Below are 15,379 nucleotides of genomic sequence, written 5' to 3'. Positions count from 1 at the left end.
GGCTTACCCCGTATCCTTAGACTGTGACCACTGATTCTGGACTCCCTGACCATCGGGAACATCCTTCCTGCATCTAGTCTGTCCAGTCCTGTCAGAATTTTATAAGTTACAATGAGATCCCCTCTCATTCTTCTAAACTCCAGTGAGTGCAAGCCCAATCGTCCCAATCTCTCCTCATACGTCATTCCTGCCATCCCAGGTATCAGCCTGGTGACTCTTCGTTGAACTACTTCCCCGGCAAGAACATCCTTCCTCAAATAAGGCGACCAAAACTGCGCACAATACTCACGATGTGGTCTCACCAAGGCCCTGTACAACTGCAGCAAGACATCCTTGTTCCTGTGCTCAAACCCTCTCGCTACGAAGGCCAACATACCATTTGCCTTCTTAACCGCCTGCTGCACCTGCATGCTTACCTTCAGCGATTGGTGCACAAGGACACCCAGGTCTCGTTGCACTTCCCCTTCTCCCAATCTATTGCCATTCAGATAATAATCTGCCTTCCCGTTTTTGCCATCAAAGTGGATAACCTCGCATTTATCCACATTATACTGCATCTGCCATGTTTCTGCCTAATCACCCAACCTGTCCAAATCATACTGGAGTTTTTCGGCATCCTCCTCACACACGCCCACCCTGCTTTGTGTCGTCTGCAAACTTGGAGATGTTACATCTAGTTCCCTCGTCTAGATCATTTATATATATTGTGAATAGCTGGGGTCCTAGGACCGATCCCTGCGGTACCCCACTAGTCACTGTCTGCCACTCGGAAAAAAACCCGTTTATTCCAACTCTTTGCTTCCTGTCTGCCAACCAGTTCTCTATCCAAGTCAGTACCTTGCCCCCAATCCCATGTGCCTTAACTTTACACGCTAATCTCTTATACGGTACCTTATCGAAAGCCTTCTGAAAGTCCAAATACACCACATCCACTGGTTCTCCCTTATCTATTCTACCAGTTACATCCTCAAAAAATTCCAGTAGATTAGTCAAGCATGATTTACCTTTTGTAAATCCATGTTGACTTTGTCCGATCCTGTCACTGTTTTCCAAGTGCTCTGCTATTACATCTTTTATAATGGACTCCAGCATTTTCCCCACTACCGATATAATTCCCCGTTTTCTCTCTACCACCTTTTTTGAATAGTGGGGTAATATTAGCAACCCTCCAACCCATGGGAACTGTTCCAGAGTCTATTGAATTTTGGAAGATGACCAGCAATGCATCTACTATTTCTAGGGCCACTTCCTTAAGTACCCTGGGGATTTATCGGCCTTCAATCCCATCAATTTCCCTAACACCATTTCCCTACAAATACTGATTTCTTTCAGTTCCTCCCTCTCATTAGACCCGATGTTCCCCGACATCTCTGGGAGGTTATTTGTGTCCTCCTTTGTGAAGACAGAACCAAAGAATGTATTTAATTGGCCTGCCATTTCTTTGTTCCCCATTCTAAATTCCCCTGATTCTGACTGCAAGGTACCTATGCTTGACTTCACCAATCTTTTTCTCTTCACATATCTACAGTTAGTTTTTATGTTCCCTGAAAGCTTACTCTCATACTCTATTTCCTCCCTCTTAATTAATCCCTTTGTCCACCTTTGCTGAATCCTAAACTGCTCCCAATCCTCAGGTTTACTACTTTTTCTGGCCAATTTATATGTCCTCTCCTTGGATCTTATGCTATCCCTAATTTCCCTTGTTAGCCACGGTTGAGTCACATTTTTTGTTTTATTTTTATGCCAAACAGGGATGAACAAATTCTGTAGTTCATCCATGCGATCTTTGAATGTTTGCCATTGCCTATCCACCATCAAGCCTTTGAGTAACATTCCCCAATCAATCCAACCCAACTCGCGCCTCATACCATCGTAGTTTCCTTTATTTAAATTCAGGACCCTAGTCTCTGAGTCAACTACTTCACTCTCCATCTTAATGAAAATTACTATCATATTATGATCGCTCTGACCGAAGGGGCCTCGCACAACAAGATTGCAAATTAATCCTTTCTCATTACATAATACCCAGTCTAAGATGGCCTGATCTCTAGTTGGTTTCTCAACATATTGGTCCAGGAAACCATCCCGTAAACACTCCAGGAATTCCTCCTCCACAGTATGGTTACTAATTTGGTTAGCCCAATCAATATGTAGATTAAAGTCACCCATGATAACTGCTGTGCCCTTATTGCACGCATCTCTAATTTCCCATTTAATGCCATCCCCAACTTCCGCATTACTGTTTGGAGGTCTGTATAACACTCCCACTAACGTTTTCTGCCCCTTGGTATTTCTCATCTCTACCCATACAGATTCCACATCATCAGAGCTAATATCCTTCCTTTCAATTGTGTTAATCTCCTCTTTAAAAAGCAATGCTACCCCACCTCCTTTTCCTTTTTGCCTATCTTTCCTGAATATTGAATACCCCTGGATGTTAAGTTCCCAGACTTGGTCACCCTGGAGCCATGTTTCCGGAATCCCAATCATATCATATCTGTTTACCTCTATTTGCGCAACTAATTCATCCACCTTATTACGAATGCTCTTCGCATTAAGACACAAGGCCTTCAGGCTTGTTTTTTTAACACTCTTACGCCTTTTAGAATTATTATTTACTGTGGCTATGTTTGATTTAAACCCATGATTTCTCTGACCGCCACCTTTGTTTTTCTCCTTCCTGTCTTTTGCTTCTTTCCTTGTTTCCCTTTCCTCTGTCTCCCTGCTCAGGTTCCCAACCCTCTGCCATTTTAGTTTAAACCCTCCCCCAGAGCACTAGCAAACACTTCCCCATGGACATCGGTCCCGGTCCTGCCCAGGTGCAGACCATCCGGTTTGTACTAGCCCCACCTCCCCCAGAACCGGTTCCAATGTCCCAGGAATTTGAATCCCTCCCCCTTGCACCATTACTCTAGCCACGTAGTCATCTGAAATATCCTTCTATTTCTACTCTGACTAGCACGTGGCACTGGTAGCAATCCTGAGATTACTACCTTGGAGGTCCTATTTTTTAATTTACCTCCTAACCCCCTATATTCAGCTTTTACGACATCATCCTGTTTTTTTACCTATATCATTGGTACCTATATACACCACGACAATTGGCTGTTCACCCTCCCCTTCCAAAATGTTCTGCAGCCGCTCTGAGACATCCTTGATCCTTGCACCAGGAAGGCAACATACCATCCTGGAGTCACGTTTGCGGCCGCAGAAACGCCTATCTATTCCCCTTACAATAGAATCCATTATTACTATAGCTCTCCCACTCTTTTTCCTCCCGTCCTGTGCAGCAGAACCACCCACGGTGCCAGGAAATTGCCTGCTGCTGCCTTCCCCTGATAAGCCATCCTCCGCAACAATATCCAAAGTGGTATATCTTTTTGAGAGGGGGATGCCCACAGGGGACCCCTGCACTACCTGCCTGCGCCTACTACTCTGCCTGGTGGTCACCCATTCTCTCCCTGCCTGCGCAGCCTTTACCTGTGGTGTGACCAACTCCCTAAACGTGCTATCCACGATGTCCTCAGCATCGCAAATGCTCCAGTATGTATCCACTCGCAGCTCCTGCGCCACAATGTGGTCTGTCAGTAGCTGCAGCTGGATACACTTCCCGCACACATGGTTATCAGGGACACAGGAAGTGTCAAAAGAACTACAGACACCCAATAAACTCTGCCACCTCGCTCTTTATATCACCGCCGCCGCTCCTCACAGGTCCGCTGCTGTGGGGCCTACCTGCTCCACCACCTCGCTTTATATCACCACCGCTGCTCCTCACAGGTCTGCCGCCGCTGCCACTGTGGGGCCTACCTGTGCCTCGGATAAGATACATAGAAGATAGGAGCAGGAGTTGGCCATTCGGCCCCTCGAGTACTTGAAGGAAAGAAATTTGCAGGGTTACGGGGAAAGAGCGGGGAGTGGGACTCACTTAAGTGGTCTTGCAGAGAGCTGGCACGGGCTCGACTGGCCGAATGGACTCCTTCTGTGCTGTAACCATTCTATGATTCTATAAAATATTAGAAAGTTTGTTCCACGGAAGCACGGGGTTTATCTGCTTTTATTGATGAACTTAAAAAGTCTCTATTAAAACCTGAGCCAGTGTGTTGTGAGCTAAAGAGCCTTGTGTCCAATGAGGGGAATAAAGGCCCACAGCCTCCCCTGGCCCCGGGCCCTGAACAAGGAACTGGAGAAACTCGCTGCCCTGCAGATCAGACAATCAGCCGGCGCTAGTCCCGCCCCTCGGGCTCCCCAATTGGTTGGAGGACCCGCCGCCGGCTCACTCCTCCAGCCCCGCCCCGCTCGCTCCCTATTGGTCAGAAGCTCCTGTCAATCAGGCCGCGAGCCCGGGTCACGTGTCCCTGAGGACATCACGTGCACCGTCCAACTGACGCCGCTCGGACCGGGGCCTCGCGGATTCTCAGGTTTTTCTATTTCTCTTTATTCTCTCCCGATCCACCCCTCCCCCCCACCCCGCGCGATTCTCCACCCAATCGGAGCGGAGAAAACTCACTTTGCGTGACCGATCGCGACTCTGGAACCGACACCAAGGCCTTTCCCCGGAATGGCCCGCGCCGACTCCGTCTGGCAGGATCCGAGTGCACAGGCGTAGCTCTGAATCGGGGAGGGGGGTTGGTGTCCTCTGGGCATGCGCGGTTATTACCCTTGGTGACCGGGAGGGGTCGCTGTGCCGGACTCGGTCCAAACCGTCGCTCCTTGTGCGCATGCGCGGACGCTCGGCTGTCAATCAACCATCAGCCAGAAGAGGTCACTAGTGAGACCAGTGAAGGAAGAAAGACTTGCATTTCTATAGCGCCTTTCACCACCACCGGATGTCCCAAAGCGTTTTACAGCCAATGAAGTAGTCACTGTTGTAATGTAGGAAACGCAGCAGCCAATTAGCGCACAGCGCGCTCCCACAAACAGCAATCTGATAATGACCAGACAATCTATGTTTTTTGTTATGTTGATTGAGCTAGGACACCAGGGATAACTCCCCTGCTCTTATTCAAATAGTGCCATAGGATCGTTGACGTCCACCTGAGAGAGCAGACAGGGCCTCGGTTTAACGTCTCCTCCAAAAAACAGCACCTCCAGCAGTGCCGCACTCCCTCAGTACTGTACTGCAGTGTCAGCCTAGATTTTTGTGCTCAGGTCTCTGGAGTGGGACTTGAACCCACAACTTTCTGACTCAGAGGCGAGAGTGCTACCCACTGAGCCACTGGCTGACACTAAAGAACAAGCAGTTCTGACGAAAGGTCATCGACCTGAAACGTTAACTCTGTTTCTGCCTCCACAGATGCTGCCTGACCTGCTGAGTATTTCCAGCATATTCTGTTTTTATTAAAGAAACAAGGGAGTGATTGCTGACAGGAAGAATGTTGGGTTGTCCTGCACATGCGTACCTCCCTGGCGGCTGAGGCAAAACACCGACTCGCCCCCACCTGAGCCGCGCACGCGTACCAGATGTTGCGGCTTCGCATGCGCGCCCGATGTTCCAACCGTGGGGTTTTGTGCGCTGAGCATGCGCGTCGTGGACCGATTGGGATGGGCGATTGTAGAGCAGGAGGGAGAGCGCGTGGGCCATGAGCACATGCGTGGGACTCAGAGTCAACAGAGCGCTTTCTGCAGCGCCGGGGGCTTGTGGGTATTACAGCCACCATTACTGCTGATCCTTTCAAGCAACCTGTACAGCAGCTGGGGCCTGAAAATCAGCTTCACTGTCCCTAGGTTCGGAAAGAGGAAAATTAAACAACAGTTTGCCTCTGATCCTTTTCTGAACTCGATTTACAGGGTTATAGAAGTGGAGCAGTTACAGGCAGGAAGCTCAGACCAAACATCACGTCAAAATCTGACAGAGTCGCTCGATTCATCAGGACCTGAATATCATCGGCCTTTGCATTTGGAAGGAGAAAGCAGCGATGACAAACCGCACACCTGTTCAGTGTGTAGACACGGATTCAGCCGATCGCCTGACCTGGTGAGACACGTGCACCGTCACGCCGGGGAGAAACCGGGTAAAGGTGGGGGACAGCGGGGAGTCAGTTCCCCGTCTGCATTGGAAGTTCAACGGCGCAGTCACACCAGGAACAGTCCATTCACCTGCTCCGTGTGTGGAAAGGGATTTGTTTGTTCATCCCACCTGCAAACACACCAGCGAGTTCACACTGGGGAGAGACCATTTCAATGTCCTGACTGTGGGAAGAGCTTTAAAAGCCCATGGCATCTGAAGTGACACCAACTTGTTCACACTGATGAGAGGCCATTTACAGGTTCTGACTGTGGGAAGAGCTTTAAAAGCCCTGGGATCTGAAGGGACACCAGTGCCTCCACACTGTGGAGTGGCCATTCACCTGCTCCGTGTGTGGGAAGGGATTCTTGCAGTCCTCCACCCTGCTGACACACCAGCTTGTTCACACTGATGAAAGGCCATTTAAATGTTCTCACTGTGGGAAGAGCTTTAAAATCCCCCGGGAGCTCAAGCAACATCAGCGAGTTCACACTGGGGAGATACTGTTCACCTGCTTCATGTGTGGGAAGGGATTCACTCAGTCATCCACCCTGCAGACACACCAGCTTGTTCACACTGACGCGAGACCCTTTAAATGTTTTGACTGTGGGAAGAGCTTTAAAAGCTCCTTGGAGCTGAAGAGACACCAACACCTACACACTAGGGAAAGGCCATTCACCTGCTCCGTGTGAGGGAAGGGATTCGCTCAGCCTTCCAACCTGCTGATACACCAGCGAGTTCACACTGACGAGAGACCCTTTAAATGTTCTGACTGTGGGAAAAGCTCTAAAAGCCCTGGGGAGCTGAAGAGACACCGGCTCCTACACGCTGGGGAGAGGCCGTTCACCTGATCCGTGTGTGGGAAGGGATTCGCTCGGTCCTCCAACCTGCTGGCCCATCAGCGAGTTCACACTGGAGAGAACCCCTTTAAATGTTCTGGCTGTGGGAAAAGCTTTAAAAGCTCCAGGGAGCTGAAGAGACACCGGCTCCTGTACACTGGTGAGAGGACTTTCACCTGCTCCGTGTGTGGGGGAAGGGATTCAGTCAGTCATCCCACCTGCTGATACACCAGCGAGTTCACACTGACGAGAGACCCTTTAAATGTTCTGACTGTGGGAAGAGCTTTAAAATCCCGAAATGCCTTACGGGACACCAGCGTGTTCACACTGATCATCGAATCTAACAGCACAGGAGGAGGTGATTCGGCCCATCGTGTCTGTGCCGGCTCTTTGAAAGAGCTGTCCAATTTAGTCCCACACCCCAGCTTTATCCCCAGAACTCTGCAAACTAGTCCTCTTCAAGGACATGTCCAATTACTGTTTGAAAGTTCCTGTGGAACCTGATTCCAGCATCCTTTCAGATGGTGCGTTCCAGACCTTAACAACCCTCTGTGTGAAAACAATTCTCCTCATTTCCCTCTAGTTCTTTTAGCAACTATTTTAAATCTGTGACCTTTGGTTACCAACCCACTTGCCAGAGTGAACAGTTTCTCCCTACTTGCTCGATCAAAATCCCTCATCATTTTGAACACCTCTATTAGGTCTCCTCTTAACCTTCTCTGCTCTAAGGGGAAGAATCCCAGCTTCTCCAATCTCTCCACATAACTGAAGTCCCTCATCCCTGGTACCATCCTGGTCAACCTCCTCTGTATCCTCTCCAAGGCCTTGACATCCTTCCTAAAGTGTGGTGCCCAGAACTGTACACAATACTCCAGCTGAGGCCAAAACCCTGCAGCTGTACAACACCCTGGTTAGACCACACCTGGAGCACTGTGAGCAGTTCTGGGCACCACACCTTAGGAAGGATATATTGGCCTTGGAGGGAGTGCAGCGTAGGTTTACCAGAATGATGCCCGGACTTCAAGGGTTAAGTTACGAGGAGGGATTACACAAATTAGGGTTGTATTCCCTGGAATTTAGAAGGTTAAGGTGTGATCTGATTGAAATTTTCAGGTTATTAAGGGGAAGAGAGGGTAGATAGAGAGAAACTATTTCCGCTGGTTGGGGATTCTCGGACTGGGGGCATCATCTAAAAATTAGAACCAGACCTTTCAGGAGTGAAATTAGGAAACACTTCTACACACAAAGGGTGGTAGAAGTTTGGAACTCTCTTCTGCAAACGGCAATTGATGCGAGATCAATTGTTAATTTTCAATCTGAGATTGATAGGTTTTTGTTACCCAAAGGCATTAAGAGATATGGGCCAAAGGCGGGTGTATGGAGTTAGATTGCAGATCAGCCATGATCACATTGAATGGCAGAACAGGCTCGAGGGACTGAATGGCCTCCTCCTGTCCTATGATTCCTAACTAGTGATTTGTAAAGGTTTAGTGTAACTTCCTTGTTTTTGTATTCAATGGCCCTATTTACAAAGCCAAGTACCCCATATGCTTTCTGAACCGCCTCACCAACTTGCCGTGGCACTTTCAAAGATTTGTGAATATGGACCCCCAGGTCCCTCTGCTCTTGCACCCCCTCAAAATAGTCCCATTTAGATTATACGGCCTCTCCCTGTTGTTTCTCCCAAAGTGCATCACTTCACACTTATCCTCATTTAATTTCATCTGCCTTGTGTCTGCTCATTTCACAGCCTGTCTCTGTCCTTCTGAAGTCTGCTACTACTGTGCTCACTATTTACTACGTTGCCGAGTTTTGTATCATCTGTAAACTTCAAAATTGTACACCTATACCCAATCCAGGTCATTTATATATAACAAGGAAAGCAATGGTCCTAATCCCGACCTCTGGGGGAACCCACTGCATATTTCCCTCCAGTCAGAAAAACATCCCTTAGCACTGCTCACTGTCTCCTATCCCTCAGCCAATTATATACCCAAATTACCATCATCCCTTTAATTTCCTGTGCTTCTATTTTCCGAATAAGTCTCTTATGTGGTACTTTGTCAAATGCCTTTAGAAAGTCCATGTATACAACATTTGCTGCACTACCTTCATCAACCCTCTGTTACTTCATCAAAGAACTCAATCAGGTTAGTCAGACACGATTTATCTTTAACAAATCCACACTGGCTGCCCCTTATTAACCCATGCTTCTCCAAGTGAGAATTAATTTTGACCTTGACAATGGTCTCTAGTCGTTCACCCACCACTGACATTAGACTGATTGGCCTGTAGTTAGCAGGTTTATCCCTCTCCCCTTTTTTAAACAGGGTGTAACATTTGCAATCCTCCAGTCCTCTGGCACCACTCCCATATATCTGAGAGAGATTGAAAGATTGTGGTCGGAGTTTCTGCTATCTCCACCCTAGCTTCCCTCAACAACCTAGGATGCATCCCATCCGGACCGGGTGACTTGTTAACTTTGAGTGATGACAACCTATTTAGCACCTGCTTTCTATCCATTTTTATCCAATTTCTCTACTCCCCCCTCCTCTACTGCGACATGAACTTCATCCTCTTCTTTTGTGGAGACAGATGCTAAGTGCTCATTCAGTACCTCAGCCATGCCCTCTGCTTCCGTATGATGTGCTCCTATTTGGTCCCTAATCGGCCCCACCATTCATTTAACTATCCTTTGACTTTGCATATGTTTATAGAAGATTTTTGGGTTCTCTTTTATGTTACCCGCTAATCTTTTCTCATATTCACTTTGCCCTTATATCCTGTTTCAATTTCCCCCGCACTCTCTGTATGCTCCCAGTTTTTGACTGTATTCTCTACCTGACATTTGTCATAAACCTCCTTTCTCTGTTTTATTCTAACCTCAATATCCTTTGTCATCGGGAGCTCTAGCTTTAGATGCCCATCTTTCCTCCTTATGGGAATATGGTTGGTTTGTACCCGAACTATCTCAGCCTTGAAGGCCTGCCATTGGTCATTCACTGTTTTCCTGGACAATCTTTGTTTCCAGTCCACCTGTGCTCGATCCCTTCTCAAATCACTGAAATTGGCTCTCTTCCAGCTGGGTATTTTCACCATTGATTCTTCTTTGTCCCTTTCCATAACTACTTTAAACCCAATGATATTGTGATCACTGTTAACCAGATCCCTCCTGTCCCAGAACCGATGAGAGACCCTTTAAATGTTCTGACTGTGCAAAGAGGTTTCAGAGTTCATCCAACCTGCTGAGTCACCAGCGAGTTCACACAGATCTTTAAAAAAAGGAAGATGTTTTAGAAAGGCTGGCGGCACTATAAGTTCACAGCCATCTCAGAGTAGTGTCCCTTTAATTACAATCTCGCGGAACAAGAAGAATCGCTGTCCCTTTAACTACCACAAATCCCTGTGTGGAGGAGAGGGGGAGATACAGTCTGTCCCAGTAACTCTCGCAGAACAGAATTAATGACCCTGTCCCATAAGGGCTTGACCCTCCCCCACTCCCTGCGTTTCCTCGAGTGTCTCATCCTTAAAATTCTCAGCCTTGTTTTCAATTCCCTCCGTGGCCTCGCCCCTCCTTATCTCTGTAATCTCTTCCAGCCTCTACAACCCGCCGCCCCCCCCGGCCGAGATATTTGCGCCCCTCTATTTCTGCCCTCTTGAGCATCCCCGATTTTAATCGCTGCACCATTGGTGGCCGTGCCTTCAGCTGCCTGGGCCCTAAGCTCTGGAATTCTTTCTCTAAACTTCTCCATCTCTCTGCCTCTCTCTCCTTCTTTAAGATGCTCCTTAAAACCTACTTCTTTGACCAAGCTTTTGGTCATCTGCCCGAATATCTCCTTATGTGGCTCGGTGTCAAATTTTGTTTTATAACGCTCCTGTGAAGAGCCTTGGGATGTTTTACTACATTAAAGGTGCTTTATAAATACAAGTGGTTGTTGTTGTTTCCTGAACCTAATAATAAATTCCCCAGAGGGGAAATAACTTGTACTTTTACTCCCAAATATTAAAAAGTTTGTTCTACAGAAGCACGGGGTTTATCTGCTTTTATTGATTAATTTTAAAAGTCTCTATTAAAACCTGAGCCAGTGTGTTGTGAGCCAAAGTGCCTTGTGTCCAATGAGGGGAATAAAGGCCCACAGCCTCCCCTGGCCCCGGGCCCTAAACAAGCGACTGGAGAAACTCGCTGCCCTGCGGATCAGCCGGCGCTAGTCCCGCCCCTCGGACTCCCCGATTGGTTGGAGGACACACTGCCGGCTCGCTCCTCCAGCCCCGCCCCACTCGTTCCCTATTGGTCGGAAGCTCCCGTCAATCAGGCCACGGGCCCGGGTCACGCGTCCCTCACAGACTTTACAAAGAAAGCCTCGCGCGGTCACCGGGCGGAGCCGCTGGTCGGTGGGAGCGGGGTCGGGAGATTAATAAACTGCGGGTAGGCCGCGCTGCAGGGTTTATAAAGTTGGAGAACGGCCTCAGGCCCGAATGAGATCCCGCGGCCCGGTCTGTGTTTTGCCGGACGGCAGCGGTGAGGCTTTTTCTTGGTGACAGGCCCGGGTTACGTGCCGCCATCTTGGTGGAGGAAAGACAGACCGGTTCCCCCTGCAGCACGGCGCATGCGCGGCCATCTTCTCTCCTCCTGAGGCGGTCCCTGGGCCCGAGGATGACACGCTTCCGCTAACAATGGGTTGTCAGGTGACTGATGAGTGCAGCACCAGGAGACCCGGACAGGAGAAACCACAACTGGATCGACACAGCAGAGCTGCCAATCCAGAGCCGGCTTGTTTCTGGGCGGGCGCTGGATTTGGAAGTCGGTCCCTGGCCGCCTGTGTAGGTCTTTTTGTTGCTTCAGTTTGAGCTGGAGTGGAGATGGAGGAGAAGCTGCTGGGTTTAACCCCCAGTACTTCTGAGCCCAGGAGGACCCAACAATTTCCAATGTGATGATAGCAAAATACTGCAGATGCTGGAAATCCGAAATAACAACAGAAAATGCTGGAAAAACTCAGCAGGCCAGGCAACATCCGTGGAGAGAAATTAAAAGTCGACGTTTCGGGTGAACCCTTTTTGAAAAAAAAATTCCAATGTGAGACTGTCAAGGGAGGTGGATTCTGGGGGAGATTAAGTTGTTACACAGACACTGTCCCTACAATGTAAAAGAGTATTGTTTTTAGGAACAGGTATTTCTGCAGAGGCTTTTAATCTATTTTACATATGCAGATTTTTAAATTCATTCTTGGGTTGTGGGCGTCGCTGTTAAGGCCAGCATTTATTGCCCATCCCTAGTTGCCCTTGAGAAGGTTGGGGTGAGCCACCTTCTTGAACCGCTGCAGTCCGTGTGGTGAAGGTGCTCCCACAGTGCTGTTCGGGAGGGAGTTCCAGGATTGTGACCCAGTGACAATGAAGGAATGACGATATATGTCTAAGTCAGGATGGTGTGTGACTTGCAGATGATGGTCTTCCCATGCACCTGCTGCTCTTTTCCTTCTAGGCAGTAGAAGTCGTGGGACAAGTAGGGCGGCAGGTTCCCTTCCATAAGAACACAAGAATTAGGAGCAGGAGTGGGCCATACGGCCCCTCGAGCCTGCTCCGCCATTCAATAAGATCATGGCTGATCTTCGACCTGAACTTGACTTTCCCGCCCGATCCCCATATCCCTGAGGGACATTAGTGAACCAGTTGGGATTTTACGACAATCCAGCAGCTTTTATCATTACTTGTTTTTCTAGTACCACCCCCACAAATTCCCAGATTCATTGAGCTCAATTTCACAACCTGTCTTTGTGTTTTTGTGGGTTCTCTCTCATCCTGTTTTATATTCATTTTACAGGGTATTCGAAGGGGAGGATTTGTAGACAGGAAATTTCCACCCTTCCCTCACCTTCTCCCCATATCCCTTGATCCCTTTAGCTTTAAGAAATATATCCAACTCCTTCTTGAATATATTTAATGAATTGGCCTCTACTGCCTTCTGTGGTAGAGAATTCCACAGGTTCACCACTCTCTGGGTGAAGAAATTCCTCATCTCTGTGCTAAATGGCTTACCCTTTATCCTTAGACTATGACCCCTGGTTCTGGACTCCCCGGCCTTCGGGAACATCCTTCCTGCATCTAGTCTATCTAGTCCTGTTAGAATTTTATAGGCTTCGATGAGATCCCCTCTCAATCTTCTAAACTCCAGTAAGTATAAGCCCAATCGACACAATCTCTCCTCATACGTCATTCCTGCCATCCCAGGTATCAGCCTAGTGAATCTTCGCTGCACTCCCTCCATGGCAAGAACATCCTTCCTCAGATAAGGTGACCAAAACTGCACACAATACTCAAGATGTGGTCTTACCAAGGCCCTGTACAACTGCAGCAAGACATCCTTGCTCCTGTACTCGAATCCTCTCGCTATGAAGGCCAACATACCATTTGCCTTCTTAACCGCCTACTGCACCTGCATGCTTACCTTCAGCGACTGGTGCACAAGGACACCCAGGTCTCGTTGCACTTCCCCTTCTCCCAATCTATTGCCATTCAGATAATAAGCTGCCTTCCTGTTTTTGCCACCAAAGTGAATAACCTTGCATTTATCCACATTATACTGCATCTGCCATGCGTCTGCCCAATCACCCAACCTGTCCAAATCATATTGGAGTTTCTGTGTGGATGAGGCTTCAACCGATCGTCCAACCTGGAGAGACACAAGGACACCTGCACCATGGAGAAACCGTGGAAATGTGGGGACTGTGGGAAGGGATTCAATTACCCTTCTGAGCTGGAAACTCATCGACACAGTCACACTGGGGAGAGACTGTACACCTGCTCCATGTGGGAAGGGATTCACTAATTCAGCCCACCTTCTGAGACACCAGCGAGTTCACACTGACGAGAGACCTTTTAAATGCTCCGACTTTGCGAACTGCTTTAAAAGCTCTGAGGAACTGATTCACCACCAGCGAGTTCACACTGATGAGAGACCATTCCATTGCTCTCATTGTGGGAAGAAGTTCAGGTGTTCATCCAATCTCATTGAACATCAGTGAGTTCACACTGGGGAGAGACCATTCACCTGCTCCGTGTGTGGGAAGGGATTCATTAATTCAGCCCACCTTCTGAGACACCAGCGAATTCACACTGACAAGAGACATTTTAAATGCTCCAACTGTGCGAACTCCTTTAAAAGCTCTGAGGAACTGATTCAACACCAGCGAGTTCACACTGATGATAGACCATTCAGTTGCTCTCACTGTGGGAAAAGGTTCAGGGAGTCATCCCATCTCATTGTACACCAGCGCACTCACACTAGGGAGAGACCGTTCACGTGCTCTGTGTGTGGGAAGGGATTCATTGATTCATCCACTCTGCTGAGACACCAGCGAGTTCACACTGGGGAGAGACCGTTCACCTGCTCCGTGTGTGGGAAGGGATTCGCTCAGTCATCCACCCTGCTGAGACACCAGCGAGTTCACACTGGGGAGAGGCCGTTCACCTGCTCCGTGTGTGGGAAGGGATTCTCTCAGTCATCCAACCTGCTGACACACCAGCGAGTTCACAAGTGACTGCAGGGGTTGGATTCTGCTGTTATTGCTGCTGTTAATCACATCCAGGACTGAACCATGTTCATTCTGACAGTTGAGGTTTATTTCTGCTAATGTTAATATCCACTATTACTAGGCTGGAGGTTAATATTCTCGATATATAGCTGATTGACTTGTTGGGGCTGCAGTGTCCCATTAAGAACCGTTGTCTGTGATCGTTCCCCTTAATTCAGGACTTTCATAAGAAATTATTTGACAATAAAATTATGAATTTTACTTTAACCCTAAATTGACCTTTGGTACAAAATCTACAATTCAGTATCTGAAAAGTTCCACTGATTAACATCTCCAATTAGAAAGTGCTGATTAATCCTCACTGACAATTCTTACTGACTTGCACATTACACACAGTGGCACCTCCATTATCCACCAGAAAGAAGGGGAATGGGAATTGGCAGAGAATTGAGAGTCCCCAAGTGTTGCCTCCACTGTCTGGTACAGCAATCCCCTCAGCACGGGAATGGAGACAAGTGCAATCCCAGTAACAGGCTGAGTTTAATCTTTCTGGGCCTGTGGGGTTGGTTTATATCAGACAGGAGGAGATTGGTGTCAGTGACTCTGGGGTTGGTTTATATCAGACAGGCGGAGATTCATGTCAGTGACTGGGGTTGGTTCATATCAGACAGGAGGAGGTTGGTGTCAGTGACTGTGGGGTTGGTTTTTATCAGACAGGAGGAGATTGGTGTCAGTGACTGTGGGGTTGGTATATATCAGACAGGAGGAGATTGGTGTCAGTGACTGTGGGGTTGGTTTATATCAGACAGGAGGAGATTAGTGTCAGTGACTATCTAACCCATTCTGTACCTGCCCTGGGAGTGTTTGATGGGACAGTGTAGAGGGAGCTTTACTCTGTATCTAACCCGTGCTGTATCTGCCCTGGGATTGTTTGAAGGGACAGTGTAGAGGGTGCTTTACACTGTATCTAACCCGTGCTGTACCTGCCCTAGGACTGTTTGATA

At 48.2% G+C, this 15,379-nt stretch overlaps 1 protein-coding gene and 1 pseudogene across 1 annotated transcript in view; one reads left to right on the top strand and one right to left on the bottom strand.

The window, feature by feature from the left end:
- LOC147091978 (uncharacterized) overlaps positions 1–15,379 on the bottom strand; it is a 43,985-nt gene that overhangs the window by 2,094 nt on the left and 26,512 nt on the right. The window lies entirely within an intron of this gene.
- Positions 11,521–14,381, top strand: LOC147091979 (uncharacterized; annotated as a pseudogene).

This window comes from Somniosus microcephalus, unplaced genomic scaffold (assembly GCF_052327205.1).
Source record: "Somniosus microcephalus isolate GS21.2 unplaced genomic scaffold, FLI_Smic_1.0 unresolved_chr3, whole genome shotgun sequence".
In the NCBI taxonomy this organism is placed as follows: Eukaryota; Metazoa; Chordata; class Chondrichthyes; order Squaliformes; family Somniosidae; genus Somniosus; species Somniosus microcephalus.
The sequence above is the reverse complement of the archived record's forward strand: the minus strand, read 5'-3'. Positions and strand labels throughout refer to the sequence as shown.